The sequence below is a fragment of the Bubalus bubalis genome, chromosome 3 (assembly GCF_019923935.1).
Source record: "Bubalus bubalis isolate 160015118507 breed Murrah chromosome 3, NDDB_SH_1, whole genome shotgun sequence".
NCBI lineage: Eukaryota > Metazoa > Chordata > Mammalia > Artiodactyla > Bovidae > Bubalus > Bubalus bubalis.
Genome location: NC_059159.1, coordinates 158199569 through 158218655, shown reverse-complemented (window position 1 = coordinate 158218655; position 19087 = coordinate 158199569). Strand labels below are relative to the sequence as shown.

Sequence of the window (19087 nt, the reverse complement as noted above, 5' to 3'; positions counted from 1 at the left end):
GCTGAATAAAGCCACTCCCTCTAAAGACATTTGAATCCTAACTTTCAGAACCTGTGAATGTCACTCTGGCCCCTTAGGTCTAGGTCACATAGGTCTCCTCCTTTTGAGGGGAGCACTCAAAAACTCATGGTCTTCAGAATACTTGGGACAGCAAGGAGCAATGGAGAAGGCTACCTTACTTTTTCTGGACTAGGGGACCCTGAGGGACTGATTCTGCACACACTCCGAGGCTGGGAGGCACACCCTCTATTATTATTTTTAAATTGAGTTGCTTTAATGGAAGCATAGTTGATTTACAATATCATGTTCATTTCAGATGTACTATGTACAACATAGTGATTCAACATTTTTATAGCATATACTCCATATAACATTATTATGTGATATTGGTTATTTTCCCTATGTTGTATATTACTTCTTTGTACCATTTATTTTATGCCTTGTAGTTTATAATTCTGAATTCCCTCCCCCTATTGTGTCTTTGCCCCACCTCTCTTCCCACTTCCGGTTTGTGAGTTTTTGAGTTAACAAGCAAAGAGAGGTGATTAGCCACCTTTTCCCTTGTATTTCACAGTGACATTCATGCAAAATTGTCCTTGTTCCATGAACTAGGCTGAGGAAAGGTGAGTTGAGGACAGATAAGACAGGGTTCCTGCCATCAAAGCAATCTATTCAGGAATAGCCACTTGCTTGCTTCAGGCTTCACTGTGGTGAAACCCAGGCAGAGAGGACAGAGGGAAAGAATCCACTGGTGATGAGCAACATGACCCCTGGCATCCCACTTTGTTTGACTAAGACACTGATGTAATGAGAGAACATAGTTGATGGAGGTTAGCAAAAGTCAGAACCCTTGGAGAGAGAGAGTTAATATTAATACACCATACCATTTGCTTTCTTTCCCCACAGGCAGACTTTTAACTGGAATATTTGAAACCCCATCATTCTCTAAGATGAAGAACTAGCTGTGTAAAACCAGTTTGAGACCACAGCAGCCAAGGAGCTCCAAGACACTACGTAAGTATTTAAACTTGGGCTTTTTCCCTTGATGCCTCTCATCAGAATGACTTTAAAAATTTCTTAGCTGTGTTGGGTCTTAGTTGCAGCATGCAAGATTTTTAGTTCTGGTATGTGAACTCGTAGTTGTGGCGTGTGGGATCTAGTTCCCTTACCAGGATCTCACCCAGGCCTCTGGCATTGGGAACATGGAGTCTTAGCCTCTGGACCGCCAGGTCCCCAGAAAGGCTTTAAAGCAAGAGGCTCTGTGATTTTTCTGCTCCATGGGAATGGGTGGAGTGACATTATGGTTGAACGGCAGGGATGATGTTAATGACCCAGGGCTGGGAGTTGTTGAACTAGTGGTAATTGTCTGAATCCCACCACTGACATTTCTAGGAAGGAATTTTGGCCCTAATGATTTTGGCTGCAAAAAGTTGGTAAGATAACCTTCTCTTCCCCCTTCCCATTTTCAGCTCCTCTGGGGAAGAGGAAAACCCCAGACACCAGCTTTCTGGTAACACAAGAAGCTTCCCATAACAGTGTACTATAAATTATAATGAGCACGACCCTTCTCTTTCTCTTCCTCTTTGTTTCGCTCCCTGAGCAATATTGTAAGAGTCTACACAATCTCATAAGGGACTTGGCTGGCAATCAGTGGAAGAGACTGTTCCTTTGGCAGCAGCTCCAAGTGACTAGACTAGCCTAATGTATTCCTTTTTGCTTAGTTTCTACAAAATCATATTGTGGTTCTATGCAGCTGAGGGGCTGGAGGAAGAAACCCAGGTATAGAGAAAGTTAAGGCACAAACTGCCAAGGCCACTCAGCTAGTATTATTTCACCCATGTTAAATCACGGGCCCAGACTCAAGAAGCAGAGTTGCTTTCCCCTTGGGACATGGTCTCTGGGCAGAAGGTGAGATCCAGGGTCTCTGGTTGACCCAGAGGCAGCTGGGGCTGTGATGAGAGTCTCCAGAGATAAAATATTCTGTGTGGCACATCCCTCATCAACGCCACCTTTTGTCTCTCAAAATCTGAATCTGTTGGGACTGGAGGATGCACTTTGCACAAACACCCTTGGAAACAAAGACCACCCAGCAATTTGCTCAAGTGAACTTCTTTGTGAAAGCCACTTTTGCCTATCTTGGAGCCATAAGAAGTGACTTTTCTTAATTCCAACACTCGCTACCCATGCGATCTAGGGCACGGTGTTAGCTTTTCTGCTCCCCAGTCTCTTATTTGTAACAGGATGGGGGAATGTGAATGATCTCCAAGTTCCGTGTGTTGCTCCCTTAGAAAGAGCCGATGAAAGCAAGCCTTGTTTTCTGGAAGGTGCATTATTAGCAAATATTTCCCCCACGTCCTGAAAACCAAATAAATACACAGACTTTTATCAAAACTTAATTGAGTTTTCTAATCATGATCTTAAATTTTCTTTTGTAGAAAGTGAAACAAATTCAAGCCAAATGTATTCTCACATGAAAGAAGTCAAGCTTAGTAAATTGTAGTGAGAGGGGTCAGCCTGGGTGGGTCCCCCTCAGAGGCTGGACCACATCCACAGATACTGCAAAACAGTTCAGTCCAGCATAAAAGCAAGGCTCACAGCATGTGCATGTCTGGCTCTAATGGCCTCTTGAAAGCTTTTTTGCCTGCTCCATGTACTAGGTAGTTCATTAAGAGGAGAGCTTCCACCCATATCCACAGTTTTAGCTCTCAACAGCCTACTCTGAATTGTTCATTGATGCCATTTTGTTGCAGCTCCATCCTGCTACTCACCTTGGTGTTTATTCTTTTGTTTCTCTACTTGCTTTGCCCTTTGGACTTGATGGTAGGTATTGTGGTCCCAACTGAGTTTCCTTCCATAAGACTTTATTTCACCCAGATATTCTGCTTTAGGCCTCCTTGATTGAACCTGGCCTTGATCTCTCCCCATGTGAACTCTGCCACCACTTTTAGTTAACTTCCTTGAGCAGCTCCTGAACATGGTCATACTTAATAGGTAAATGAAGTGCAAATAGTTAGAATTAAGAGGCTAAGAGGATTTTAACAAAGTTTATGATGGATGCGCAGAGAACATAGAGCAGGTGATACTCCAAGAACCAAGGTATATACTGGGAATCAAGGATGGACAGTAGGGACCCAGCTACTGAACCGGAGTTCAGGGTTTGGGCTCTAGTTCACCATGGTTGTGATGGTAGGGTTCGAATGGAATCAACTTTCTAATGGCTCCAGAGATCTTGCAGGTCTATAATAATGATACCTTTTAAAAAATAACACATAAGCATTTTTACTTATTGATCCATAATAATTACATTTCAAGTAAGGAATTCTAGCAACAGTGAGGTATTCTGCAGATAGTCTGCAATCTCTGAAGACCTATAATCATGACAGTCAGTCTGGCTTGGTACCTCCTTGGGCTCTGCTCCTTTTACCTTGCTTTTCACTGCAGGTGGCAAGTCTAACTCACCTGGTTCAAATACAAGTCTAAGTCAGTTTGTCCATGTTAAACTAGGTCTTAAGAAACTGTGATGCTTTCAGGCTTTCTGGACCAGGTCATCAACATGCAGTCAAGGTTTCCTCTTGTGAAACAGCCAATAGAAGGGCTGTCATTGAGGGCAGTGAGTTGGACTATAGGTGAGAGAGTTGGGCAGCATGGTAGCATGGCGGAATGGGGAAGGAGTCTAGTGCATGAGCCAGGAATGAGTTAGGGGGGATGGCACTTGCTGGGGACTCAAAAAGTATTTGGGAATTAATACATGAATAAACTATTGTTTCCAATTTCTCCCAGACTTAGCATGTAGGATTAAGGCTAATGATTCAAACTGATGTATCCAGTTATGACTGAACCATCCACAGAGGTGATTCACCATTGAGTCCTATGAATCCTACTTTTATCTCTAACTCCAGTTCTGGTTGATCTTTTGGGGCAGGCTGAGTTGTGGGGAGGGAGAGGTGTGAGGAGGCAGAGGTGCACCCTGGGTAGGGCTTTGCCGGGCAGTGTTTTTCAGAGCCAGCGTATTTCTGGCAAAAAGTATTACTTTCTAGAAACGTGTCTATTTGCAATGTTGATCTAATACAACATTAACTTCTGAAACATTTGTACTCATTTTGCCAATTCTCCAAACTTAAGAATGGAGTTAATAAAGTAATAGAGACATTTTAGATGGGGAAGTTCTACTTAAACAATGGCCACATGTGTTTAATTTTCCACTTGCTTCCTAAATTTCTATGCCTGCAAAGAGCCTTGGAAATCACAACCTCTTGTTTATGGACAAGAAAACTTAGGTTGTGAGCAGAGAATTTGTTCAAGGTCATATGGGTATCAAGGGAAAAAGCAGGATCAGGATCCGAGGCCTCAGACTTCCAGAAAGTGCCATTTTAACCCTATTCTGATCTTCTAATTCACGAGTGGATGCCATCGAGGGATTTTGAGAAACTGCTTTAGCATCAGAGACCAATCAGCTTTGTTCCAGCTCATACCATGACTTTGCCTCAGTAGGTAAGTGCAGCCATGTAGAATCATGGTCTTTTTTCTTTTTTAGGGGAATTTCAAAAGGTCGGGTGAAGCAGTGCATGCATGTTAAGTCGCTTTAGTCATGTCCAACTTTTTGTGGCCTATGGACTGTAGCCCATCAGGCTCCTCTGTCCATGGGATTTTCAAGCCAAGAATACTGCAGTGCGTTGCCTTTCCCTCCTCTTTGCATGCATGACTGAGCATGCACACAATTCCATATAATATGTATCTTATAAGCTGATATTTCATCTTATATCAACTATTTTGTGCTATGCTGTCATTTATCATAATAAGCTGATTCACTCACAAGCGCATTCCACAAATACTTGTGAACTTTGTCAATCAGCACCATTTTAGGGACCAGAGGGCTTAATGGTAATGAACAAGGCATCCTCAATCCTTGTTCTTACAGAGCCTGCAGCCTAGTAAAGGATTTGGAAAGCTATTTTTAAAGTCCCACTTCATTGTTCCTATCCAAAGTCCCCTGTAGACTATATCCTTGTCCAACTCCCTGCTGTGACATTCTATTAGATAAAACACACTTCAGCCGAGTGAAAACATACTTCAGAAGAGTGAAACACTTTCCCCCAATTTAACCCTTGGTCAAATATTTCTTGGAGAAGCAGCTCTACAAACTCAGAAATCAAAGCGAGAGGAGGTAGATAAGCCTTAAGTATCAGGAAAGTATGGAAACTGCCCAGAGCAGAAAAGTGACTTGGTCAAGACCTCAAATATTGGTAAAGTCAGGAAGGGAACCAGATCCCTCGGCTCTTACTTTATTTCTCTTTTACAAGAATGGAATCTTCTAAAATTCAGAAACATCCCTAAAGATTTGAGCCCTGCCTTTACACAAAAGGAAAACCTTCTGACAGTACCCATCACTCACCCCCAGCCTTGAGTCTATTTGCTTCCTGCTCTCACCCTGTGGTGATGAGCGACTTAGTCACTAAGTCGTGTCCAACTCTTGTGAGCCCATGGACTGTAGACCACCAGGCTCCTCTGTCCATGGGATTTCCCAGGCAGGAATGGTGGAATGGGTTGCCATTTTCTTCTCCAAGGGATCTTCCCAACCCAGGGATCTAGCCTTCATCTCTTGCACCTCCTGCATTGCGGGTAGTTTATGCACTGCTGGGCCACCATCTTATATCCCCTATTTTGTACTAAGCTATTATTTATCATAATAAACTGGTTCATTCACAAGTATATTCCACAAATACTTGTGAATGTCAATCAGCACCCTTTTAGAGACCAGAGTGTTTAATGGTGATGAATAAGGCATCCTCAATTCTTGGTCTTATGGATCCTTCAGCCTAGTAAAGGGTTTGGAAAGTTGTTTTTGCCAAGTCACCCTAGGACTTGGCAATCTCCCTTGTACAAAGTAGGCATTCAATACACTTGTTACAATTGAGCAAATGAATGAGTGTTGTGGACATTAATGTATAGTATGAACTTAAGTTGATCATTCACAGACACATATGAAGCACAATTTGGAAATTCACCCATGATGGTCCTAGATGAGCTTTGGGTAGGTTTTTTGAAAATTCTGTTAAATTACACAAGAAAGGAAAATGAAAGCTATTTCTATGTAGTCTTTCTCTCCATAAGTGAAACTGAAAATGGGTTTTTGATGTAGAGTGTCAGGCTGGTCTCCAAGACTATAAGATCACCTTCAAACTGACTACCAGTTTCTGAAAAGAGGGTAGATATGAATGATTAATACCTTCTTTTAAACACTGGTCAGTCTGGAAGAAACAGAAAGACATTTGAAGGGAATGGGGAGATATAGAAAAAAGAAATATATTGGTATATTACTGTTTACAAAACATTTTAATAGCCATTGTCTCATAGGAGACAAACAATTCTGTAAATGCTATTGTTATTCCCATTTTACAGATGAAGACACTGAAGCATAAGAGTATAAGCTAGGAAATGTCATGGCCTGCATTCAAAGAGAGTTCTCCTGACTTTAGAGTTGGTGCTTTTTTAAGCGTCTCACCCTTCTTTGTACACATGACAACATCGCAGCCACCTGCATGCGTACAGCCTTTCATCCATGAATCACGACGTGGGAGATTTTGCGGTGAATCTGTCTTAAAAATGATGGATGCTGTACATCAGTGCACATTTCCTATTTTAGTTGACAGCATCACCTTGTGGATGAAAATACATCTGGTGTGTGTTTTTATTTGTAAATATATGTATACTCTGTCGATTAGGGATAATGAGCCAAGCTATTATGCTGTCAATCAGAAGTGTTTTGGGGTTGAACTTCTTTACCAGAATTTATTTTTTAGTAATCAACTAATAAAGAAAGGTCAAATAATAATAGTTAACTGATGAGAGAACAGAATGGAAGCCGTTGTGCTTCTGGCCACTTTGGTTAAAACTTACTGCCGTTTTGCTAGCTTAATTAACATTTTGTTTGAAAAGTGGGGATTAGAATTATAGTATTTGTAGCTTTGTGGTGAGAATTAAAAGGGCAAAATAAAATAACAGCAGCTTAGCAGAATCTCATTGTTTAAAACAAAAGAATGATAGGGTCTCAAGTCCAAAAGTCTTGAAGTTCTGCATTTCAACTCTATGTGATTTTAAAACTCTCTTAACCTTTAAAACTCTCTTTATCTCTAACATAGAGAAAACAATGCCAAGCTTGTGGAATGGTCATCAAATACTGGGTAAGATTATAAGAGACAGAGCCCCCGTGCATTGAAAGACAGGGGGTGAAAACTCCAGGACATCCATCCAGTGTGGACAGAGTCCTCACCACTTAAGCAAAAATATAGATACATTTTAGCAGGCATCTTAGCTGGTTTGGGTTCTTTTCCTGCTGCAGTTTTTGGTAGACAAACAGGCTTATAGAAAACATTTTTATTATCCACAGTGAGAAATGACAAATACCCTATTTTTCCCTAAAAGGTTTTACAAATGAGAACAAAACTAACATCCCAACTTCTCAGTAGCAAAGTGGGGGCAGTTTATTCCAATGAATAGATTATTAACAATTATAATAGATTATAATTAATTCCAAATTTAATAATTTGGCAATTTATTACTAACTTCAATGCTTATTTGATAGAGGATTTGGCAATCTGAATTCCACGTGCTGTCCTGATTAAATGTTTCCTGCACAAGTTTCCTTGGAACAAAGTTTTGCTTTTGTTTTTTGTTTTTTTTTTTAATTACCCTTGTCTTGTAAGAGAAAGCCTTTTGGGGCAATCCATGCACAGTGGGAATGGAGTGTAAGTAATGGCTCATGGTCATAGAGTGAAAAGAGCCGGCCTCCTTAGCTGTACCACACTAGCGTCTCTACAGACTGCCAGCCTCCATACCTATGCCAGCCTCCATCCCTGCATCACCGCGTCCCCTCATCCCCTCCTGTATCCCCCATCCGCCCACAGCCCAGCCCTCAGAGCTGGGGGTCTTCAGGGCAAATTTTCAGTTTGAATTTCCCGGCTTTTGTCAGTTTCTGTCAGAGCCCTAGCCACCTTCTCCCACTGCCTGCGGTGGCTTTGTTTTCCCTTCTCCTGCATTTGCTCCTCGTTAGCCTGCGTCCCGTGTCGGCGCGTTTACCGTCGCTGACAGATGGTCGGGGGGCTGGGAGTGGGGCTGCCGTGGCTCCGGGCCAAAGGATGTGCCTCCCGCCGGAATGCACGGCCCACAAACTCCTCCCTGAAGCCTCGTCCCTTCGGTTTGGTTCTGTGGGCGTGTTTGTATGTGCCGGTGCCCACGTGGCATGTTTTGTTGTGGTGGTGGCGGTGGCTGTGGCTGTTTTTGTTGTTATTTGGGCCAATGACAACAGAGGCCTCGCTGGCTGGCGGCTGCTTTCCACTCTTGGCAGTTTCCAGACTCCCAGACAGGAAATTCTCCTAACGATTGCAGCTGTGAATTGGCCCATTTTTCTGGAAAGGGGATGAAGACAAGAGTTCTGTGGGATCTTTTGCTTCTCTCGCACAAGCAGGGACACGTTGAGCACAAACAGGGACCTGCAAGGAGATGGGGGTTGAACTGCAGTGGGGCTGGGAGGAGAGAATGTGCCCTTGGAGCATGCGCAGTGGAGCTCCCCGCGTCCTGATGTCAAATTGCCCCGCGAGTGACACTGCTCTGGGTCCCGCTGGGGATTCGGCAGTTTGAACCCATTTGACAGCCAATAGAGACTCACTTCCATTCATTTTTTTTTTTTTTTTTTTTTCAGCGAAAATCCCAGAGCTCGCTCTGTGGCTGGTGGTTTACTGTGGAGTGGGGATGCGCCAGAAAACAAAACTGGCAAGGTGTAAGCCTGATGGAACTAACAACTGGGTAGACAAAGTACAAGTAAGCAAACACATACCACAGTCACACCCTTTGGCAGTGTTTTCCATGCAGCTTAACAGGCTGCCATGATAGAGATGGATGGTGATGGTGATGATGGTTCCAATTTTTAATGTGTTCTTCTTAATGTGCCAAGTGCTGTTCTGAAGGCATTTCTCACTTCATAATATCTCTTTGGGATGAATACTATGCAAAAGGACATTTGGAGTGATCAGGAAAGGTCTCTCTAAGGACAAGAAATCTGAATTGAGATGTGGAGGACACAAAAGAACCAGCCATTTAAAGAGCCAAGGGGAGGGGACTGCAAGGACGAAGGTCCTGAGGTGGAGCAGAGCTTAAGTGTATCCAGGTCACTGAGAAAGACCTATAGGACAGGGGTGACCTGACCTGTGGGACAGGGTACAGAGGTAAGATGGTGACCAGAGTGGGAATTGGGGAGACTGGAATGGTATGGGGTGAACTTTTGAAGTAGTCAGGGCCCTTGTGAGGACCAGGTCCTAGAAAGGGAAATGAGAATGGGAAGCCATCGTTGGATTCAGAGCTGAGAAGAGACATGATTGGAATTACATTTTTGTTTGTTTGTTTGTTTCAATTGTTTATTAACTGACCAGATTACAAAAATAATCCTGGTAGATACCTTAGTTAATCCTTCTAATAAGCCTGTTGATCTGGTCTTCCCTGTTGCCAGCATCTCCACCTTCTACAAAATGAATGGTCTTTTTCTTCATTCCAGTTCATGGAAAAGACAATTTAAAGGGCCATAGGAAGTTGTTTGCTTCTTTGAAATGTTTTCCAATGGTATAGATCTCATGAATCAGATCCTCCGTGCAGATGATTCCGTATTTCCCAAGAGATGGAGCAATCAGTGCGTTGTCTGTCGGGGCAATTCACTTTTGTTGATTTTGCCATAACCACGCTTGTAGATCAATTCATTTACAGACTTCAGATTTGGGTACCCCCAGCTCAACATTCCAGAGAAGGCAATGGCACCCCACTCCAGTACTCTTGCCTGGAGAATCCCATGGACGGAGGAGCCTGGTAGTCTCCAGTCCATGGGGTCGCTAAGAGTCGGGCATGACTGAGCGACTTCACTTTCACTTTTCACTTTCATGCGTTGGAGAAGGAAATGGCAACTCACTCCAGTATTCTTGCTTGGAGAATCCCAGGGACAGAGGAGCCTAGTGGGCTGCTGTTTATGGGGTTGCACAGAGTCAGACATGACTGAAGCGACTTAGCAGCAGCAGCAGCAGCAACAGCTCAACATTCAGAAAACTAAGATCATGGCATCTGGTCCCAACACTTCATGGGAAATAGATAGGGAAACAGTGGAAACAGTGTTAGACTTTATTTTTTGGGGCTCCAAAATTACAGATGGTGATTGCAGCCATGAAATTAAAAGATGCTTACTCCTTGGAAGGAAACTTATGACCAACCTAGATAGCATATTCAAAAGCAGAGACATTACTTTGCCAACAAAGGCCCATCTAGTCAAGGCTATGGTTTTTCCACTGGTCATGTATGGATGTGAGAGTTGAACTGTGAAGAAAGCTGAGCACTGAAGAATGGATGCTTTTGAACTGTGGTATTGGAGAAGACTCTTGAGAGTCCCTTGGACTGCAAGGAGATCAAACCAGTCCATTCTAAAGGAGATCAGTCCTGGTTGTGCATTGGAAGGACTGATGCCAAAGCTGAAACTCCAGTACTTTGGCCACTTCATGCAAAGAGTTGACTCATTGAAAAAGACTCTGATGCTGGGAGGGATTGGGGGACAGGAGGAGAAGGGGACGACAGAGGATGAGATGGCTGGATGGTATCACCGACTCAATGGACATGAGTTTGAGTGAACTTCGGGAGTGGGTGATGGACAGGGACTCCTGGATTGCTGTGATTCATGGGGTCGCAAAGAGTCGGACACGACTGAGCGACTAAACTGAACTGAACTCAACTGATGCAATGTATGACTCCACAATTCTTAGCATGTTAATTGATGCCTTGTTGAGCTTCACAAAGATGCCATTGAAGATCTGCCAGAGGCGAAGGAGCTGCAGCACCTTTCAAACCTTTGGGCTCACACCGTTGATACCTCTGATCCTCATGACAAATGCCAATTTGGGTTCCATGAGTACATAGAAGTTGCCAGCTTTTCATGCCATCCTAGCCATTCGAATTTCAGTTCTGTACATCTGTCTGTTTTCCTTGTGGTAATGCTTAGCTTTTTCATAGATAAGCTTCCTCCTTCCCTTTCGAAGCATCTTTTGGGAAAACTTCTTTCTCAGGCACTTGATCTTAAGCTCTGCGAAATTCTTTTGCTTTTTCTTAAGGGTTTCTGGCACACCAGGAACCTTTTTTTTCTTCTCTTCTGCACTCTCCAAGGTTCCAGCTGGGAAAGAGGCTGGAGTTACATTTTTAAAAGCTTTGTTCATCTGTATTGGGGAACATGAAATGAATTGGATCATACAATGTGGAAGTGGAAGTATGGAGGCTATCACTGGCAAGAAATGATGGTGACATGACTAAAGATGGTAACTATAGACATGGAGAAGTGGACGATTAGGTCTCCCTGTTGCAGGTGGACACACGAAGAGAGGTTGCTCAGCTAAGTTGATGAGGTCTTGAGACTGAGTAGTCATGGGAGCACCCCACTTTCTGACTCTGGACATTTGATGGTGGCAGATGTGACATTCACTGGGATGGAAAGGACTGATGATGGGCCAAGGGTTCCTCCACAGACAAAGAGTGTACCTGCTTTGTACACTGGAAAGGTCAGTGTCCAGTGAGGAAATCTGAAGCCTGGGATGAAAAAGAAATACCTTCCACTGAGAGGGAAAAAAGAATGACTGTATGATAGCAGGAGAATAATCACCTTACCTTTGTGAGATGATGTTGTATACTTTAACATCTGTATCTTGTCTTATTTGTTCTTCACTCTAATATTGTGCTAGCATTATGATTGTTTCAATTTAAAGAAGGAGAAAATGAGACTTACAGAAGTGAACTGACTTTTCATGGTCTTGTAGTTGGTAATACTAGTTATTGTCAACATGCATGGAAAACTAACTTTGCACCAAGCACTGGTTCTACATATTTTACATATGCTGGGTCTTCATAATCAACTAAGGTAGATATTACTTTTACCCCATTTTGCAGAAGGGAAACTGAGGCACAGAATGCTTAAATAATTTGTTCAAGGTTATATAACTATCAGAATGTAACTATTTCTTTTATTATTATCATTACTTTAGTTTTTGGCTACGCTGGGTCTTTGTTGTGGCATGTGGGCTTTCCCTAGTTGTGGTGCAAGGGGGCTTCTCAGTGCAATTCACAGACTTCTCTAGTTGTGTTGCATGGGCTCTAGAGCATGGCCTTAGTAGTTGGGTTCAAGGGCTTGGTTGCCCAGTGGCATGTGAAATCTTCCCAGACCAGGGATTAAGCCTGTGTTCCCGGCATTGGAGGGTGGATTCTCAACTCCTGGACCATTAGGGAAACCTCAGAATATTATTTATCTCTAAATAACAAAACTAAGTTCCAAGTCTGGCTCCCTATTTGTGTTGTAAACCACCATGCTCTACTAGGTATGATTGAATTAGGGCTCTGAATCTCATAACCTCTTACTATTCTGAGATGTTTCCTTGGTACTACTTTTGAAGATTACTCTTCTTCTCCCGTGAATTTGTATATCTAGGTCATCTACAGGTTTGCTATAGATAGCTAGATGACTGTTCCTCAAATATTTTCCTCCAAAGACTATATAGCATCATGATGTAACATCTGAAAACAACTCTTTTGTTGAAGGGACATATCTGTTAATCCTATCAAAATTAAAAACAGAAAAGAAAACCTATGAACTAATTTGATCTACATTTGTTGATTGATCAGAAACCATTTTTTTGTTCTGACTTTAAAATTAATATATGCATCTTGGAATAGGACTTCCCATTTTCTTGACAGTCCTAGGGCCAAGTAGGAAGAAGGCACGCAGACATTATATTAGTTTCATGTTCCTGTCTCATAAAAGATGGTCCATGCACATAGCAAAGAAGAAAGAATTAGGCCACAGACAATCCCCATATATTTCTTGATAAGGTTCTGTGGGTGATCGTCTTGGCAGCATATTGAATGTACTTCCTATCATATTTCTTCATTGAAGGCAGATAGGAGAGTGATTACTCCAGCCTTCTTTGTGCATATGTATCTGATCAAGTTCTCTGACTGCAAGTGTGAGTATGATGATGAACACGCATTCTGGCACTTCACAGCCTCCCAGAAAGTGGTTCTGTTCCTGAGTAGGGTTGAAATAACCACAGGCAATTTTTTTTTTTTTTTTTTGCTGTTGGTTAGTTGAGTAAGCATGGCGTTAGGTCCTCATTCTGCTCATTCTGAAAATGTTCTATTGGTTTCTTGTACCCAGTTGGTGGTGAACAGCTGCCTCACCAGGGTGTTTGTTCTGCAGATGAGGTGAGATGATTTCTCCATCTTGGCCTTCATTCAATCAGGTAGCTAGGACAAGAGAGGCAAAATGCTTACCTTATACTTATAAAAAGTACTGCACAAAGCTGCTTCATGTTTTACCCAAAATATGCTCCTCCGTTAGGCTTGGGAAACATTACATTCTGTTTCTGCTGTGTATTGTCATACAAAAAGCTCTGATGAGGCCTATGGTAAAGAAACATGTTTAATTTTGCTGAACGTGGTCCTTCCCAAACTATCTACTGTCATCTATGCTGACAATCATTTGTGTGAATCATGCCCCAGCCAGATCATTCTTTAGCCCATTCAAGGTGTATTGAGGGACTTCCTTCCCTGGTGGTCCAGTGGTTAAGAATCCACCTAGTATTGCAGGGGACAGGGGCTTGATCCCTGGTCGGAGAACTAAAATCCCACATGCCGCTGAGCAACTGAGCCAGTACGTTACAGCTGGAGAGTCTGTGCACCCCAACAATGATCCTGCGTGTTGCAGCTATGACCCAACTACAGTATGGCTACAGCCAAAGAAATAAATAAACATTAAAAAAAAAAAACAATGTGTTGGAATCAAACTCCTTAAAATAAAGCTCATGAACTGACTTAGTCCATTAGAAATTCTGTAATTTGGGGCAAAATTCTTAAATTCCTTTGGTTCTTTCATTTGTAAAATGGGAAAATGAATATTTTCTCAATAGTTGATTGTGATTTGTTTATTTATTAGTGAATATATTCATTAAATATTTATTGAATATCTTCTCCATGCCAAGTATTGTACTGGGGACTGGGGATTCAGGAGTTAGCCAACTGTATTAGTCAGAGTTTTCTAGAGAAATAGAACTGGTAGGAGAGATAGACAGATATAGAATAAATCATAGATATATATTATAAGGAATTGGCTCATGTATTAATAGTTATGGAGGTTGAAATATGCCAACTGCAAGCTGGAGACCCAGGAATTCTGTAATATAATTCAACCCAAGTTCAAAGACCTGAAAATATGAAGTTATGAGGCAGAAGAAGATCATGTCCACCCTCAGGCATGAAAGGTCAAATTTTTCCTTTTTCTGCCTTTTTGGGCCCTCAAGGGATTGGATGATGTCCACCACATTGAGGAGAGCAATTTACTTTACTGGATCCATGGATTCGAATGTTAATTTCATCTGGAAACACCCTCACAGACACATGTAGAAATAATATTTGCCAAATATATGAGCACCCCTTAAGTTAGCCAAGCTGCCATGTAAAGTTAACCATCGCACCAAACCACTTGGAGTTGAATTGTTTAGTCACAAGATGTCCCTGATCGACCTTTTGCCCTCATACCATCCCAAGGCATCAGTTTCCGGTCCTAGTTTTTGGTATTACATAGCAAGAGAGATTCACCAGCAAGGCTGGTCTGTGGCAGACTAGGACAGATGTTTTCTGAACCTCCAAGCAGAAAGGAGTGTAACTCACAGCCTGGATGGGTAATGTAATATGTGCCAAGATGAAGACAAGCTATTTATCAAGGCTTCTCCTACAAACGTTTTAAAAACGCTATTCTGACTTCTACCCTTTGTACTGTTTATTTTTTTTTAATCTTTTAGTATTCAATCTTTGTTCTTTCATTTGAGAAATTTATTTTTAAAAATTGACATATGAAAGAGTTTCCTTTGCAGATGAATATATTACTAAGGGGAAAGGGGAAGAAGTGGAAATGGCAGGTTCACTTGTGTCCTGTGTTATTACTGGTCCCAAGATGGAGAAGATGCTTGGTCTCCTCACCTCCTCTTTCCCTCCTGATGCCCTTCTAGACTTAAAGGGAGCCCTTTTAAAAGAGATCACCCTTGAGGAAAGCACTAAATTAACCATACAGTCAACATAAGGCCTTGGTAGCTAGACAGAGGCCTTATTGATAATCATGCTTTTGCTTGTGGTTCACTGACTCCTTGCTTACCTTTTTAAGAGGTTGGTCTAATAAACTCGTCTATACTCATGGCATGTCCTGTTCAGAGCTTCTGGCTCATAGATCCAGGGTAACGTGTAATGCTTGCAGATGGGGTGGGTACAAGAATTAAAAACAAAAAGAGACCTACATCTTCATCTGTGTGATTACTCAGATGGAGAGCAAGAGGACTAAAATAGATGACTGTAAACGGGAATTCAGTGGGAATGGAAAAGCTAACAACTTGTTGGCCTTTTGTTGTGTATTGCTCCTAAACAGGGTTTCTCAGACTCCATACAATTGGCATTTGGGGCATAATTCTTGGTGTGTGGGTGTTGTCCTGTAGATTGTACACTGTTTAGCGTAATCCCTGTTCTCTGCCCACTCAGTACCAGTAGCAACTGTTTCCAGGCATTGTCAAATGTTCCCAGGGGACAGGGACAAAATCATCCACTTTCTATTAGGGGTTACAAGCAGACTTAATACAGAAGCTGGCTCAATTTGTGCTATTTTCTTAACATTAATACCTTTTAAAAACATTTTGGCTGTGCTGGGTCTTCATTGTGGTGGATGGGGGTTTTCTCTAGATGCAGTGTGTAGGCTTCTCCTTGTGGTGCACGGGCCTCTCTAGTTGTAGGACACAGGCTTTGCTTGCTGTGGAACACTGGCTTTAGAGCACACAGGTTCACTCAATGCAATGTACAGGCTTTGTTGCCCCAGGGCACATTGGATCTTAGTTCCCCAACCAGGAATCAAACCAGTGTCCCCTGCATTGGAAGGTGGATTCGTAACTACTGGACCACCAAGGGAATCCTAAATATTAATACCTTTCATAAAGAATCAAAAACTGTGAATATAAAAGGATATAGCAGTTAAAATTTTAGTACATAGAGATCTACTTATAGAGTCTTATAGTAGGAGTATAGTATTCTTTATAGTAGCTGTATAGTATTCTGTTGTTGCATCTCTTTATGTACCTGTCTTACTCAGGCTGTTGCAATGAATCCCCATAGACTGGTAGCTTAAACGACATTTATTTATCACAGTTCTAGAGGCCAGAAAGCCCTAGAACAGAGTGGCAGACTGAGGTCATTTTCTTGGGGAAGGCCATTTTCCTGGCTTTCAGAGGATGCTGTCACTTCCTTGTATCCTTATGCGGCAGAAAGCAGAGATAGAAGGAAGCAAGCTTTCATTTTTTTCTTTTTCTAAGGGCACTAGTCAATGGCAACCCACTCCAGTACTCTTGCCTGGAAAATCCCATGGACGGAGGAGCCTGGTAGGCTTCAGTCCATGGGGTCGATGAGTTGGACATGACTGAGCGACTTCACTTTCACTTTTCACTTTCATGCATTGGAGAAGGAAATGGCAACACACTCCAGTGTTCTTGCCTGGAGAATCCCAGGGACAGCAGAGACTGGTGGGCTGCTATCTATGGGGTCGCACAGAGTTGGGCACGACTGACGTGACTTAGCAGCAGCAGTCCTGAAGATGAGGCCCTGTTTATTTAACTTATATGCAGAGTACATCATGTGAAATGCTGGGCTGGATGAAGCATAAGCTGAAATCAAGATTGCTGGGAGAAATATCAGTAACCTCAGATATGCAGATGACATCACCCTTATGGCAGAAGGAACTAAAGACCCTCTTGATAAAGGTGAAAGAGCAGAGTGAAAAAACTGGCTTAAAACTCAACATTCAAAAATTGAAGATCATGGCATCCAGTCTCATCACTTGATGGCAAATAGATGGAGAAACGATGGAGACAGTGATGGACTTCATTTTCTTTATTTTCCAAAATCACTGTGGGTGGGGACTACAGCCATGAAATTGAAAGACACTTGCTCTTTGGAAGAAAAGCCATGACAAACCTAGACAGCATATTAAAAAGCAAAGACATCACTTTGCTAAAGGTCCATATAGTCAAAGCTATGGTTTTTTCAGTAGTCATGTATGGATGTGAGAGTTGGACTATAAAGAAAGCTGAGTGTTGAAGGATTGATGCTTTTGAACTGTGGTGTTGGAGAAGACTCTTGAGAGTCCCTTGGACTGCAAGGAGATCCAACCAGTCCATCCTAAAGGAAATCAGTCCTGAATATTCATTGGAAGGACTGATGCTGTAGCTGAAGCTACAGTACTTTGGCCACCTGATGTAAAGAGCTGACTCATTAGAGAAGACCCTGATTTTGGGAAAGATTGAAGGCAGGAGGAGAAGGGTATGACAGGATGAGATGGTTGGATGGCATCACTGACTCAATGAACATGAGTTTGAGCAAGTTCCAGAAGATGGACATGGAAGCCTGGTGTGCTGCAGTCCATGGGGTTGCAAAGAGTTGGACACGACTGAACGACTAAACGACAACAATAACTCATTTGGTATTTCAGAATATGTCAGTGTACGTCCTTCCATATATCCCTGTATACAAGCTCATGATAAAATTTCTGTTATTTCTTTATTATAGATTTTGAGAATTTGCATTGCTCTTTAAAGAAACTATACCCTTAGTACTTTAAAGAATATTTTGAGAGAGTACCTACATGTTATTACCAACATTCTGTACTATAAAGTTTTGATTTCTGCCCATTGAGAGGTGAAAATATTCTTTTTATTTGCATACTTGCTTTTAATAAAGTTGAACAGGTTTTCAAATCTTTTCTAGACATTTATGTTTCCTATGAAGAAGCCTGCTCATGATCTTTATCCATTTTCTATTGGGTTGTTAGTTTTCTTTCTTATTCAATTATACAAGCTCTTTGTATATTAAGGAAATCATACTACTTGTATGTCATATACGTTGTAGGTTTTTTTTTTCTGTTTGTTATTTGTCATGATATCCTCTAGATAAGTCTTTTTAATGGTCTGTTTTTTAGAGGTTTAAAAATCAAGATGATTCTTGGAGGTTACTCTGATTATGTGGACGATGATGCTGGAAGTTGGATTTCAGAAGAAGCTTCTGCTTGTTTACAAGAGGATGGTGTAATACTTCTTGAGGACCTGTTTTTTTGCCACTGTGAGTCATTCACATTACTGGAAAAACTGAATGACCACTGGACATCATTGGCACATTTCCCATAAATCTCCAAGGAATTGAGGGCATTCAAGAGAGAATGCTTCTCATTCCCTCTGTAACCAGTCATTACCCTGATTGACTTCAAGGTTTTGTCTCTGTGTGAAAAATTAAGGAAAAACCCAAAGCAAGAAAGGCTGCCTAAGTTATTTTGAGTTTATGAAAAATAGTGCTCATCACTGGAAACAGGAATGTCGGAAGGAAGATCCAGAAGACTTATTGGAGAGCTCAGTGTCTTCAGCCATCATGATTTGGTTTGCAAGCCCCATAGTGAAGTGTTTAAGAGTATCTGAGCCCAAGAAGACAGGACTTCCATTCATCAGACAGAAATACTGATAGAAGAACTGGGCTTCAGCCTGTACCAGTGGAGAAAAAGTTCATACATAGTCACCGAGCTAAGAGGGTTGCATGGTTTCATTCTGATCCAAATTTGATAATACAAGGCATGAAAACAAGCCCCTCACTATGGGTTTTGAGGATGGACTGTTATTTGCTGACAGATTCACCATTAGGAATAACAACAGAGATACAGGGGAGGGAAGACCACATTTCTTCCAAGGCCACCACCAAAATAGAAAGTCCTAGCAGAATGCATCTAATGCCATCAGGGGTCCTAGCCAACTGACCAAAAGACCATGTTTATTTAAGGGGAAAGGTGGTAGTGTGTTTACTGGTCTAAAAGGGACATTGCCTCTCGTTGCTTATGATTCCTGGCTGTCTGTTTGTACTAAGAAAAAGAATGCAGTGTATCATACAGTTGTTGGCTTTTGTGGCTTAACCAGAGATAAAAAATTCTACATTAGTTCAGGTAGAGTGACCA

The 19087-nt window shown here is 41.9% G+C and overlaps 1 long non-coding RNA gene and 1 pseudogene across 1 annotated transcript; one reads left to right on the top strand and one right to left on the bottom strand.

The window, feature by feature from the left end:
• The first annotated feature begins 875 nt into the window (after window positions 1-875).
• On the top strand, window positions 876-8105 carry LOC123332442. Its single transcript, XR_006549233.2, has 3 exons — window positions 876-1014; window positions 4402-4491; window positions 6400-8105. It is a non-coding gene; the product is annotated as an uncharacterized LOC123332442 (long non-coding RNA).
• Window positions 8106-9452: 1347 nt separating this feature from the next.
• On the bottom strand, window positions 9453-11242 carry LOC102411618 (annotated as a pseudogene).
• Between the last annotated feature and the right edge of the window lie 7845 nt (window positions 11243-19087).